Raw genomic sequence first — 16,490 nt, forward strand, 5'->3', positions numbered from 1 at the left:
TTTATAATAATTATAAAAATTATAAAATAAAGAAAAGCGTACTATTTTTGTTACATATACCTATCAAAACTGTGCTTAATTTTTGTTTCTATCAAATTTGTTATCAGTCGATTTCAGTTGATCACTACACAACAACTTTGGATGATTATAAGTATTACAATTCATTCAATCACTCAGATAAACACATTCTCACTGCAATTCAAAAACTATACAGAAAACAAACCACGACCTCTGTTCTTGCACTTTTTTACCATATTTCGATTTCGAACCAATTTTCAAAAAGTAATAATGCAATCATGTTAGGAATCCTTTGTTCAAACTATCTGGAAAATTTCAAAACCCAATTCATTATATCAAGTACGAATTTTGGAGTCAAAGCTTTATTTCAAAAAGTCAACCAAATCGTTCATGGTAAAATTCGAACTTGTTTTTATGTTTTAAGTTTAATTGATGATTCAAAAAGTTTCCAGGAATCATTTACAACATATTTCATGTTGTAATTATAATCTAAAACTATCTAAAATTTAAAATCAAGATTTGAGTTTTAAGTGTTCTTGGTTCAAAATTCAAAAACTAGAATTCGAATTAAATTACAAAAAGTAATAATGTAGTGTTGTTAGGAATTTCATACTCAAACTATCTGCAAAGTTTCAAATCTCAATTCTTAATATCGAGTACGAATTGTTGAGTCAAAGTTTTTGAAACAAAAAGTCAAAGATTGTTCTACAATCAAATTCGAGTTCTAATTGATGTTTCTGTTGAAATTGATGATTCACAAAGTTTTTAGGAATGATTTGAAACATGTTTCATGTTGTAAAGATTGTCCAAAACGAACTCAAAATTTAAAACAAAATTTTTTTTTTCTTGGCTACGAGCAAGCAGTAGGATTTTTATTGTTTTTTTTTCTCATTTTTTTTATATCATGAACACATTTTTTTTTTGTTTCATGTTGTTTACAAGTCATAAATGAAAACCCGTTCGATTGTTGTTGAGTTTTTGCCTCGATTTGATTTTAATTGGAGTGAAGAAGATGATAACATGATTGTAGGGAGTAATAGATAAGTACATATGGGTTGTATTATAACTTAGAAAAACAAGACAGAGGGAATGGTTAAGTGTGTTTGCGGGTGAGCGGGAGGTCTCGAGTTCAAACCCGGTTCAGGGCATATTTTTTTTAGGAAGGCTTTGGAAGGTAGATTTCATTACCAAAATTATTATTATTTTTAGTATTGTTATTATTATTATTATGGTTATTTTTAGAACACTTATTATTACTAATACAAGTATTATTATAAAAACTATCATTTATTATTATGATTATAATTATGATTATCATTATCATTATTATTATTATGAGAATGATATAAATTATTATTATTTTCATTAATATTAGTACTTGTAACATTTTACAATTGTTAGTATTATTATTATCATCCACATAGGTATTATTATCAGTATTATCATCATTATTATTAATATTACAAAGTATCATTAATAGACTTATCATTTAAACATTAATATTAGTGACATTGTATAAATTACTGAAAATTTCTATTAAAACTATTAAAAATTTCCATTATTATTATTAGTGTTATTTTTATTAAAACTATCATTATTATTGTTATCAGTATTATCTATGTCGTTATTATAATTACGATTATGAAAATAAAAGTTTTAAAGACGTTATTATGATTATAAACATAAAAATAAAGATTTTATATATAAATATATATTTAATACACATAACTTAACTATACTAATATATCTATATATATAATGAAAATATATATAATGAACCTATTAATCTACTATATATATATAAATTACATCACTAATAATAATATAAATAAATATATTTGTTCGACTACAAGTATATGTCTTAATAGATATATGAATGATATAGGTTCGTGAATCCGAGGCCAACCCTACTTTTGTTCAATGACATCATCTGTATTTTTGCTACAGAGTACAGTACTGTGAGTTTCATTTTGCTCCCTTTTACTCTTTTACAATATATTTTTGGGACTGAGAATGCATGCGCAACTTTTACAAACGTTTTACAAAATAGGCACAATTTCATAAAATGATATTCTACGACTGATGTATTTAGGACTGATGTGTTATTGTGTATACCGGATATCCGAAGAGATCTTAATTATTATTGTGTATACCGGATATCTGAAGAGATCTTAAATTATGTTGCATGTATATCATTATTATTGAATTCCAGTCGCTCCAGCGTATGAATGATTTTTATTTTGCAGATGATTATCCTGCGCATTTAATTAAATGAAATCTTGTGGCCTATTAAAATGATTGAAATGATATTTATGACAAACCTATGAACTCACCAACCTTTTGGTTGACACTTTTAAGCATGTTTATTCTCAGGTATTAAAGAAACCTTCCGCTGTGCATTTGCTCATTTTAAAGACTTTACTTGGAGTCGTTCGTCAGTACCTCGCACTGGGACCAGATGTAATGAAATCGTCCAGATGGATTAGGACGGGTCATTTCAGTTGGTATCAGAGCGGTGGTCTTAGCGAACCAGGTCTTGCCTTAGTGTGTCTAATGGATAGTTGTTAGGATACATTAGCAAGTCTGGACTTCGACCTTAGTTGCCTATTATAAGTTTTGCTTATCATTTCTTGTCAGAAATTACCTGCTTATCATTCCTTAGTCTAGACACGTCTTACTGCCTTAGTTGCATAGATAGTGTATAGACAAATTCATACCTTAGCGTATCTGTTAAATCATATCATAGCATATCTATTACTGTAAACTTTGCCTGACATATTCCGTAAATTCCTCCGTAATTTACGAAGTCTTTTGTACTATATATAGATATTCTATGTAATTAGAATATCATCTGATATCCGAAAAATCATTTCATATCGAAAATCCTTTATTCAATCGTACGAAATGGAACTCGCCGCTAGTTCAAGTTCCTCAGATTCCGACAGCTATTCCGACATGGGTGTCCACCTGAGCTCCGAAAGCAGTGTAACCGGAATGAATCAACCACTCAGTCATCACCAATTCTGGATGAATTGGGGATGGGTTCGTAGCCGACTTAATCAATGGAGACGGGAAGAAGGCGATCCCTTCCACCAACCGAATTCACCTCTCAGCGAAGAACCTGAAGCACTTACCGGCGAACCAGTCCGAAACACCATATTCACCCTCATTGCCAGAATATCTCGCAGCGATTATATAATAACTCAAATTCTGAATCTTATTCATCCGCTCGTTCCAACCGCCAATCATCCCGGAATCATAGAAGAAGTCAACGAGCTTCGCGCTCGAGTAGTGACTTTAGAGAATATGATGCACAACCTGCAGGCATCACAGGCAGCACCGGCAGCACCATCAGTACCAGCAGCACCACCAGCATCAGCACCAGTACCATCAACAACCACATCCGCACCATAAGCCCCAACTTCATAATCTGTCCCACGAGCATCAACGTTATACGCTCTGTAAATATCAAGGAATATCAATAACCTTAAACGATGAAGTATTGATTCATAACTTCATTTCAGATTATATATTCCGCGACGATTATGTAATCTTTAATGTTTTAGAGATTATGTATCCTAGTTCTAATGGTAATTCTGATGAGATTAATATCATATTAACTCATTAAATCCATGATTACATCTGAAGAAAATATATATGTAAGTATATTTTCATAAAGATTGTAATTAAAAATTCTTTTTATACAAACTGTTAATGATGAGAATATTTTAACGGGTAGGTAATACCCGAGAAATATTTAGATTTCACATTAATAAGCTACACTGTACATTCTTCAATTCTGATTCAACAGTCATTGACTATTCTATTTGCATCCGCAGATATATGTATCCGTTCATCGAAGAACAACCGTTTTCCTTCAAATTCAATTTCATATTTTGATTTTGACATATCAGAATCCAACAAGTGGCATAATGAAGAAAACATTGAACAAAATAAAATTTGTTAGAAACAAACAAATTAACTATGAGAAATTCTGTTAAGAATCCACGCTAACTGTTCCTAGCTAACTGTTCCTAGCTAACTGATTACATTTTATTTATCGCAATTTATATTCTCGCAATTTTATTTATCGTCATTTAAATTCTGTTATTTATTTTACGCACTCTAAATATCGGGACACGTATACAAGGTTTTGACATATCATATCGACGCATCTATATATATTATTTGGAATAACCATAGACACTCTATATGCGGTAATGCTCGAGTTAGCTATACAGGGTTGAGGTTGATTCTCAAATAATATATATACTTTGAGTTGTGATCGAGTCTGAGACATGTATACAACGGGTCACGATACGAATATTATATATTAAACTATATATGAATTACTGAATTTCTAACTATGGACTACTAACTATGGACTACTAACATTGGACAATTAAAATGAATTAAAATATTGATTATAATATATGAAACTAAACATTTCTTCAAGTTTGCCACTTGATTTCATTCTTCGTAACTTGATTTCATCTTAAACCTCATTTGTATCTCGACGATTACAATCTGCGTTCAAACCTTTCATAATTTCTGAAAACATCTCAATCGAGAGGATGAACCAACCGCACATCATCTACGGAAGGAAAAGATTTATGCGTATAGTTATGCACCTAAAAAACACTCGGAACCATAGTAAACGTTTAACACGTATCTGTGCTAGATCCTTTAGCATTATTATTACCCAAAATAACTTTACAATCCCTTTTCAAGGTAGTAAATTTTGTCACAGCTCCAGCAAATCAACTTCGAATTTCATTCAGATTAGCCTTATTATAACCTTGATATATAAGTTTGCCCTTTGTCATCTTTACCGGAAAACCTTTTATATTCCCCCATAGTACCATCAGCGTTTAATCATCTAAAAGCACAATTCTCTTGAAACCACCACGGATTGATAACCGATGATTCAGATATCGTAGCATTAAATGCAGAGGAAATAGAAAAATTGTAGATGGTCTAAACGGTCAAAAGTTTGATGATAAAGAAGGGAGTGTTAGGAACGCTCGATAGAAAATTTGGTACTGAAAAACGAATTGAGCAAATCATGAAGGAGACCAAGGACAAATACAAGGACCAAACCCTATATTCAAAGAATCCAGGTAATTCTGGATCCGATGAAACCTTCAACGGATATCTTGCTCTGTACTCATGTTAAAATCTTGCGGAAAATCTTTCTTCATCATCCAACGATATTAGAAATTCTAAGATATCATTGTATCTTTCATTATAAATATCCTCGATATCTCTGAAGAAATATTCATAACTATTCTGATCCGATATTATTTATCTCTCCGCGCTACCTATGTTACATCATAAAAGAAACTGTTTTAGTTTCTAAATTTCTGAAAAATTCAAGTTTGAATTATGAATGATTTTGAAGTAGTGTTAGGAATTGATGCATGAGTTAGTATAATATAATGATGCCTGATCAATGTGGTTATATTACAGTAAGTCATGCTGAGTTTCTAATGGAATGTGATGATTCACAGTACCGTCATCATGTGTCATGTTACACTACTCTTACATTCAACCTAATCTTTAAACAGATCAAGAACATATTTTCTTGATAGTTCTATCTTTTCCCTTGACTTCTGGTAATTTGACAAATCATGATCGTGCCATTTCAATTCCCTTCTTAGAACATTAACTGGGTTCATTTCAAAATCCGTACCTACGAATTCTGAACCACTATTAGCTTGATTTGAAGTCGGGAAGAGGAGACAAAAGTATGGAACTCTTGAATATAAAAGAAAATATAAAGCTCGTCAATAAAACATCAATTATAAACCGTGCATATCAATACGTATTGCTACGTAAAGGCACGGGAGAATTAAAAACACTATAACCCCAAGGTAATAGTAAAAGTAAATAAAATCCTCCGGTGGTAGATGAAAGAGAAGAATGACAGATATGAAAGTTAAGAGTACATCAAGGATCAGAACGGGATGGAGCATGTTGATGAATATTATAAAGTATGAATTGAGGAGAAAGAATAGAAGAGGTGGGATATGGAAATAAGGAAATGGAAGAAGTTAATTTATAGTGAAAGATTTCATAGTGAAATCAAAATATATTTTCGCATTTAATTAAAGAATCATAATTTTCTTATTCGCCGAAGAATCAAATCTTTTAGATTTTGAAGATTTTCTTTAAATCCCATGAATCCCGGAAATCAATCTAACCACGTCATCGGTTAAAACGAATATACATTTATTCATTTCACTCTTTTGTAATAGCTTCAATCGTACTCTTTTCGAAATCGAATTGTTTTATCCATATCACTCGATGATGATAAAACTCTAATTATCAACTCGTACTCGTCATAAAAACGTTCTTATTGTTAGCCATGACGACCTCTACCAAATTTCGGGACGAAATTTCTTTAACGGGTAGGTACTGTAACGGCCCGGAAAATTTCGACTTAATTTGAACTTGAATCTTCATATGAATTGATATTTCCGACACGATAAGCAAAGTCTGTAATGTTGAGCCTCAAAAATTTTGAACTGTTTCATGAATGCAATTACCCTTCGACTGTGCTCGACGATTCACGAACCACTATTTGTAAATAGATACATATATATTTAAATATATATATATAATAATTTGAAATATTATTTGAAATAATAAATGATTAAATTGTTGGAAATAAATACGTAAAATAAAATGCGATGTAATGAAGACATTATTATAAATATATAAATATATATATATATATATATGTGTATATAGATATTACTTGTAAATATATAAAATTATATTAAATCTATTTGGTTAAAAATATATAAAATAGTTAATTTAATTAGTAGTTAAATTTGCTACTTAAAACTGTTTATATATCGAAAGAGAATATATTAAAAATAAATGATTTCGAGCTTAAATAGTAAACGATTGTAATACTCGGTTGGCATTTCTTTAGTGTTAATATAGATATAATACATATTTATGAAGATCTAAAATAAAAGTTGAAATGTAAATCGATTACGAAGATTATAGGGTTGATAAAAATATTTTTAACTTTTTAGTTTAAATTGTAGTACCCCGTACATATTATTTGGAACAGAAAATAAATAATTAATGAACCTTTTTGATTTGGTTACAAATAGTTAATAATCTGAATAAATAAATGGACTTAATATAAAAAATTTGGGATTTTTAGGAACACTTTTATATGTTAACTGTTTAGCAATGGACACGATATAATACTCCGTGAATCAGCTTTCGACACATAAATGTCCAACTTTAAGACTGGTGATGATTATTACACGTTTCTCATTTGAATTATTTTTTTTATTTTTATTTTTATTAAGTATTAAATGTATTATTATTATTATTATATCAGTATTATTTTTATTTAGATTAATATTATTAATATTTCTATTATTATCACTTAGTATTTTTAATATAATTATTAAATTATTAATCAGTACTTATATTACTAGTATATCTATTTATTTATTTATAATAATTATAAAAATTATAAAATAAAGAAAAGCGTACTATTTTTGTTACATATACCTATCAAAACTGTGCTTAATTTTTGTTTCTATCAAATTTGTTATCAGTCGATTTCAGTTGATCACTACACAACAACTTTGGATGATTATAAGTATTACAATTCATTCAATCACTCAGATAAACACATTCTCACTGCAATTCAAAAACTATACAGAAAACAAACCACGACCTCTGTTCTTGCACTTTTTTACCATATTTCGATTTCGAACCAATTTTCAAAAAGTAATAATGCAATCATGTTAGGAATCCTTTGTTCAAACTATCTGGAAAATTTCAAAACCCAATTCATTATATCAAGTACGAATTTTGGAGTCAAAGCTTTATTTCAAAAAGTCAACCAAATCGTTCATGGTAAAATTCGAACTTGTTTTTATGTTTTAAGTTTAATTGATGATTCAAAAAGTTTCCAGGAATCATTTACAACATATTTCATGTTGTAATTATAATCTAAAACTATCTAAAATTTAAAATCAAGATTTGAGTTTTAAGTGTTCTTGGTTCAAAATTCAAAAACTAGAATTCGAATTAAATTACAAAAAGTAATAATGTAGTGTTGTTAGGAATTTCATACTCAAACTATCTGCAAAGTTTCAAATCTCAATTCTTAATATCGAGTACGAATTGTTGAGTCAAAGTTTTTGAAACAAAAAGTCAAAGATTGTTCTACAATCAAATTCGAGTTCTAATTGATGTTTCTGTTGAAATTGATGATTCACAAAGTTTTTAGGAATGATTTGAAACATGTTTCATGTTGTAAAGATTGTCCAAAACGAACTCAAAATTTAAAACAAAATTTTTTTTTTCTTGGCTACTAGCAAGCAGTAGGATTTTTATTGTTTTTTTTTCTCATTTTTTTTATATCATGAACACATTTTTTTTTTGTTTCATGTTGTTTACAAGTCATAAATGAAAACCCGTTCGATTGTTGTTGAGTTTTTGCCTCGATTTGATTTTAATTGGAGTGAAGAAGATGATAACATGATTGTAGGGAGTAATAGATAAGTACATATGGGTTGTATTATAACTTAGAAAAACAAGACAGAGGGAATGGTTAAGTGTGTTTGCGGGTGAGCGGGAGGTCTCGAGTTCAAACCCGGTTCAGGGCATATTTTTTTTAGGAAGGCTTTGGAAGGTAGATTTCATTACCAAAATTATTATTATTTTTAGTATTGTTATTATTATTATTATGGTTATTTTTAGAACACTTATTATTACTAATACAAGTATTATTATAAAAACTATCATTTATTATTATGATTATAATTATGATTATGATTATCATTATTATTATTATGAGAATGATATAAATTATTATTATTTTCATTAATATTAGTACTTGTAACATTTTACAATTGTTAGTATTATTATTATCATCCACATAGGTATTATTATCAGTATTATCATCATTATTATTAATATTACAAAGTATCATTAATAGACTTATCATTTAAACATTAATATTAGTGACATTGTATAAATTACTGAAAATTTCTATTAAAACTATTAAAAATTTCCATTATTATTATTAGTGTTATTTTTATTAAAACTATCATTATTATTGTTATCAGTATTATCTATGTCGTTATTATAATTACGATTATGAAAATAAAAGTTTTAAAGACGTTATTATGATTATAAACATAAAAATAAAGATTTTATATATAAATATATATTTAATACACATAACTTAACTATACTAATATATCTATATATATAATGAAAATATATATAATGAACCTATTAATCTACTATATATATATAAATTACATCACTAATAATAATATAAATAAATATATTTGTTCGACTACAAGTATATGTCTTAATAGATATATGAATGATATAGGTTCGTGAATCCGAGGCCAACCCTACTTTTGTTCAATGACATCATCTGTATTTTTGCTACAGAGTACAGTACTGTGAGTTTCATTTTGCTCCCTTTTACTCTTTTACAATATATTTTTGGGACTGAGAATGCATGCGCAACTTTTACAAACGTTTTACAAAATAGGCACAATTTCATAAAATGATATTCTACGACTGATGTATTTAGGACTGATGTGTTATTGTGTATACCGGATATCCGAAGAGATCTTAATTATTATTGTGTATACCGGATATCTGAAGAGATCTTAAATTATGTTGCATGTATATCATTATTATTGAATTCCAGTCGCTCCAGCGTATGAATGATTTTTATTTTGCAGATGATTATCCTGCGCATTTAATTAAATGAAATCTTGTGGCCTATTAAAATGATTGAAATGATATTTATGACAAACCTATGAACTCACCAACCTTTTGGTTGACACTTTTAAGCATGTTTATTCTCAGGTATTAAAGAAACCTTCCGCTGTGCATTTGCTCATTTTAAAGACTTTACTTGGAGTCGTTCGTCAGTACCTCGCACTGGGACCAGATGTAATGAAATCGTCCAGATGGATTAGGACGGGTCATTTCATCTTCGAAAAATCATTACACTCATTTATTGAAACCTTATCATGAACTCATCTACATCTTGCAACAAGAATTGTCATACGAATCATCGGGAATTAGCAATTAGTATTTTGAAATCTCGCAGCATGTCTACGCCAACAGTTATGTGTGTACATATAACGTCTACCTCCAAGACTTACATACTTCAAATGTGAAGTTTCTGAAAAACGGATTGAGCAAAGTATGAAGAAGGCTGTGGACAAATCACAAAGATAGAATCCACCTTCAAAGAATCCAAATGATTCAGTGTCTGCTGAAAACGTTAGCAAACACCTTATTTATTCTAAACTTTCGCAGACAAATTTTCTGCATCATCCTTTGATTCCAGATATTTTAAATTCTAAGATACCATCGTATCTTTCATTATAAATATCCTCGATATTCCTGAAGATATTTTCACAACTATTCTCATTTGAAATCATTTATCTCTTCGCAATATCTGCGTTACAACATAAAAGAAACAGTTTTAGTTTCTAAATTTCTGAAAAATTTGAATTGAATCATGAATGATTTTGAAGTAGTGTTGGAAATTGATGCATGAGTTAGTATAATATAATGACGCCTGATCAACGTGGTTATATTACAGTAAGTCATGCTGAGTTTCTAATGGAATGTGATGATTCACAGTACCATCATCATGTGTCATGTTACACGACTCTTACATTCTATCTAATCTCTAAACATATCAAGAACATATATTCTTGATAATTCTATCTTCCGTGATTCTGGTAATTTGAAAAATCAAATCGTGCAATTACCTTTCTTTTCTGCTTAGAATCTTAAGTTCATTCAGAACTCCATACCTACGAATTCTGGACCATTACGAGAGATGCCTAATCGTAAGAAGAAGAAACGGAGGGACAAAGCTCCAAAATAGAAATTAGAGTATAAATCACAGCAAACTAGAGAAATCATAAACCATGTATGTCTATGCGAATAGCAATATAAAGACACGGGAGGATCAGGAATACAATAATCCCGAGGGCATAATAGAAGTAAATGGATTCTTCTGGTGGCAGTTGGAAAAGAAGAATGATGGTTACAATTACTAGAATAATATTCAGAACTAGTACTGGATGGAGCATATTAACAGATCTTTTGAAAGTATGAATTGAGGAAGAAAGTATTGGAGTGGTGAAAATAAAGGAAACGGAAGAGGTTAATTTATAGCGAAATATCCGACATAGCAATCGAGGCAGATTACGTATCTAATTGAAGAAAATCCTAATTTCCTGAATTACCGAAGAATCAAATCTTATATAGATTCGAAGATTATCTTTAAATTCCGGGAATTCCGGAAATCCACTGTGACTACGTCACCAGTTAAGAAAAGCATACATTTATTCAATTCACTCTTTTGTGATAGCTTCTCTCGTACGCCTCGAATAATCAAATTATGTTATCCATGTTACTTCATGTTGATAAAATTCTATTTATCAACTCTTACTCGTCATAAAAACATTTTTAATGATAAGCCATGACGACCTCTACCAAATTTCGGGACGAAATTTCTTTAACGGGTAGGTACTGTAACGGCCCGGAAAATTTCGACTTGATTTGAACTTTAATCTTCATATGAATTGATATTTCCGACACGATAAGCAAAGTCTGTAATGTGGAGTCTCAAAAATTTTTAAACTGTTGTTATACATCAAATTAACCTTTGGCCATCCCCGACGATTCACGAACATTATTTGCGAATGTATATGTATATATATATATATATATATGTATGAATAATAAATTGAGAAACGTTAGTAAAACGTTAAACGATTTGATTTATATAATAAGGAAGTCTATTATAAAAATATGACTTGAAAACGTTAACAAAGTATTAGATATATAATACTTTACATGAACGTATTTGGTTTCAATATAAGTTTATCGATGAGATTGAAAGATAGTTACAAAGTCCTTTATGGACCATGTTATTATTATATGTCCCTGTTACGAGGACCACGTTAATATGAGAAAACATTTCTTTTAACGGTATTCGAAATATTTTGTAAAACTATTTATAAATAAAAATAAAAGTGTCATTCACAAAGATTAGACAAAAGTTAATGGAGAATTGAATTTCATAATACTTGATTGATTTAATTTCAAACATATGAAAACGTTGATAGAACTTGATTATAAAAATAAACCTTATTTGAATAAACTTGTAACGTGTATTTAAAATGCGTTTACGCATATTGAATAAATATTTATAATTATATACCTTCAGGATATTTGAAAACGATAATAAACATTCAATTATTGAATTAATTAATATTTAGATATGTTAATTAGAACATTTGAAAAATAAACGATGACACATAAATAAATTACATTTAAGTTTTAAATGAATAAACGATACGCGATTTAACAAGTTTCAAATGATTTTAGAATATATTATTATATATATTTAGACAACGATTTATAGAAGCAAATGACCACAACACTCAAGTGTATAAGTTACAATTTTAATGATACAAGTTATTGGTAATTTAAATCTATATTTTGACAAAGGTACGAGTTACAAAACGTAAAACGCTAGTTTTCTTCGTGTACGAAATAGCGTTCGAAAAACCGGAACCGGGACATTAGTCGAACGTCAACGTACAAGACAACGGAACTAAATTTACAAGTCCACTATGCACGAGAATAAAATATAATATATAATTAATTAAAATAAATTATATATAAATATATATATTTATTTATTATGTCGACAAGCTTCAAGACAAAAATTGAGTGAGCTGTATTTCGAAGCTCCGCGATCGCGGAGCATATAGGTATAAAACCTCCGCGATCGCGGAGATGTAAAAGTCAGATTGGGTGTATAAAGGCCAGAATTTTTGGGCCGGGTGATATCTTTCTCTATTCTCTATATATATATTACTCCGTAATATTTATTTTATTTTTATTATTATTATTATTATTATTATTATTATTATTATTATTATTATTAAAAATCTTATTGATATTAGTATTATGGGGTAGTGTTATTATTAGTATTACACATAAAATATTACGACAAGGTTCTGCTCGCGTGTTTTCAATATGAGTTTTGAGCAAGCAAGAGCTAAGGAAAATATGGGTTTTTGCCAAGGAGGTTATGGGTAATGTTCGGGGGTATTTTTGTGAGTCAAACCTAGTGTTTATCATCTCCGTTGCGTCTACGTACTTTCCTGCAATATTGAATCTCAATATTGATACGTGAGCACTCATAACTTAACTTTTTTATATTAATAGTGTATCCTTGACTAGTGCTCGAGAATATAGGATTATGCATGCTTGTATTTTTAATATTGCCCTTAGTTAGGTTATGTTGAATTTCGAATTAGTTACACCTGTGGTTGATATAAGGTATAAGATATGCATGTCGTTGGAAAGCTAACGAAAAATTAAGAACTTTTCATTTAGATATTGTATGGTTTTGATGAACGGATTAAAAGATATCGTAAATTGAATTATCTATAAAATTAAATTATTATTAATTATCGGTATCGTTATTGTTATCGTTACCATTATCGTTATCGTCATTAATATCGTTATTATTATTATTGTTTAAATAATAATAATTATTATTATTATTATGATTATTTTTATTATTAAAATAATTGATATTTTTATCAAAACTATCAAATTATTATTTTTATCGTTATTATTATTAAAAGCATCATTAACATTAAAACTACCATTTTTATTATCATTTTATTATTATTAAAAATTATCATTTTCAAAATAAAATTACTAATGTTTTAAAGAAAAATAGTATTATTAAGAAGTATTGTTATTATTAAATTTATCATTATTAAAAAGTATCATTTTATCATCATTGGTAAATAAATATTTTTATTAGAAAAATAATAATTAATATTATCATTACAAAATAATACAACTCTTACCTATTATTATTAATATTATTTTACCAATTAAATATGTAATACAAAGATATTTTTACTACATGTAATATAAATACATTAATAATACATATCATTATATTTTTATGATATTAAGCGAACTTTATAAAATTTTATTACTTTAGATATATAAAAGTATATGTTTATCATATATAAATTTTAATATAAATTTTATTTATTGTTATTAATAAATGACTTGTATGTTCTACTTTAAATCTAAGGAAAAATATTTAAATATATAAAATAACTATATTTATATTGTATTATATAAATGACTAGATTCTAAAAGCCATTTTTGGATTAGATGACTATTATGACTTTTGCATGTCAATCTCGAGCATTAGGATTGTGGTACACTATGACCTGACCAAAATCGTTAGACAAATATTGACCAACATGTAAATATATATACATAATATAGGTTCGTGAATCCGAGGCCAACCCTGCTTTTGTTCAAATGACGTCATATGTATTTTTGCTACAGAATACAGTAATGTGAGTTTCATTTGCTCCCTTTTTACTCTTTACATTTTGGGACTGAGAATACATGCGCTGTTTTATAACTGTTTTACAAAATAGGCACAATTTCATAAAATGACATTCTACGACTGATGTATTAGGACTGATGTGTTATTATGTATACCGGATATCCGAAGAGATCTAAATTATTATTGTGTATACCGGATATCTGAAGAGATCTTAAATGATGTTGCATGTATATCATTATTATTGAATTCCAGTCGCTCCAGCGTATGAATGATTTTTATTGCAGATGATTATCCTGCGCATTTAATTAAATGAAATCTTGTGGCCTATTAAAATGATTGAAATGATATTTATGACAAACCTATGAACTCACCAACCCTTTGGTTGACACTTTAAAGCATGTTTATTCTCAGGTATTAAAGAAATCTTCCGCTGTGCATTTGCTCATTTTAAAGATATTACTTGGAGTCGTTCGTCAGTACCTCGCACTGGGACCAGATGTAATGGAATCGTCCATATAGATTTGGACGGGTCGTTTCATGAAGAAGACAAAGTAAAGTACGCTACGCATACCTTCACAGGTGCTACGTTAACATGGTGGAACACCTATCTCGAGCAGGTGGGACAAGATGCTGCTTACGCAATACTGTGGTCAGCATTCAAGCATTTGATGAACGAGAAGTACCGTCCCAGAAACGAAGTCAATAAGCTTAAGGTAGAACTTAGAGGATTACGAACGCAAGGTTTCGACATCACCACATACGAACGAAGATTCACAGAGTTGTGCCTATTGTGTCCAAGAGCGTTCGAAGATGAAGAAGAGAAGATCGACGCGTTTGTGAAAGGGTTACCAGGAAGGATTCAAGAAGATATAAGTTCACACGAGCCTGCCTCCATACAAAAGGCAAGTCAAATGGCTCACAAACTCATAAACCAGATTGAGGGAAGAATTAAAGAAAAGACGGCCGAAGAGGCCAACATGAAACAAGTCAAGAGAAAGTGGGATGAAACCAGTGACAAGGGTCACCAATACAACAACAACAACAACAACCACAACAACCGCAACACTGATCGCAACAAAAATCGCAATCCTAACAACAACTACAATAACAACAATAACTACAACAACCGCCCAACAACAATAACAACCATAATAACAACAATTCCAATAACAACAAGAGACAGAAAAAGCCATGCCAAAGGTGCGAAGGATACCATCCGACTGGGTTCTGCACGACGTTTTGCACCAAGTGTAATAGAAATGGTCATAGTGCGACGAAGTGTGAAGTTTTTGGATCAGGGGCTAACAAAATGAAAGGAACAAATAATGTCGGAACGAATAATGCTGCCATTGTTTGTTATGGATGTGGGAAACCGGGCCACTATAGGACTAATTGCCCGAACCAAGGAAATACTAACGGGCAAGGCCGCGGAAGAGTTTTCAATATTAATGCGGCAGAAGCACAGGAAGACCCGGAGCTTGTTACGGGTACGTTTCTTATTGACGATAAATCTGCTTATGTTTTATTTGATTCGGGTGCTGATAGAAGCTATATGAGTAGAGATTTTTGTGCTAAATTAAGTTGTCCATTGACGCCTTTGGATAATAAATTTTTACTCGAATTAGCAAATGGTAAATTAATTACAGCAGATAAAATAAGTCAGAATCGAGAAATTAAACTAGTTGGTGAAGCGTTTAAAATTAATTTGATACCGGTAGAGTTAGGGAGTTTTGATGTGATAATTGGTATGGACTGGTTGAAAAAGGAGAGAGCAGAGGTCGTATGTTACGAAAATGCGATTCGCATTATGCGCGAGAAGAGAAAACCCTTAATGGTATACGGAGAAAAGAGCAACGCGAAGCTAAATATTATTAGTAATTTGAAGGCGCAAAAGCTAATAAGGAAAGGTTGCTATGCTGTGCTAGCACATGTCGAGAAAGTACAAACCGAAGAAAAGAACATCAATGATGTTCCCGTTGCAAAGGAATTTCCCGATGTATTTCCGAAAGAATTACCGGGACTTCCTCCACACCGATCTGTCGAA

The sequence above is a fragment of the Rutidosis leptorrhynchoides genome, chromosome 1 (genome assembly GCF_046630445.1).
Source record: "Rutidosis leptorrhynchoides isolate AG116_Rl617_1_P2 chromosome 1, CSIRO_AGI_Rlap_v1, whole genome shotgun sequence".
Classification (NCBI taxonomy): domain Eukaryota; kingdom Viridiplantae; phylum Streptophyta; class Magnoliopsida; order Asterales; family Asteraceae; genus Rutidosis; species Rutidosis leptorrhynchoides.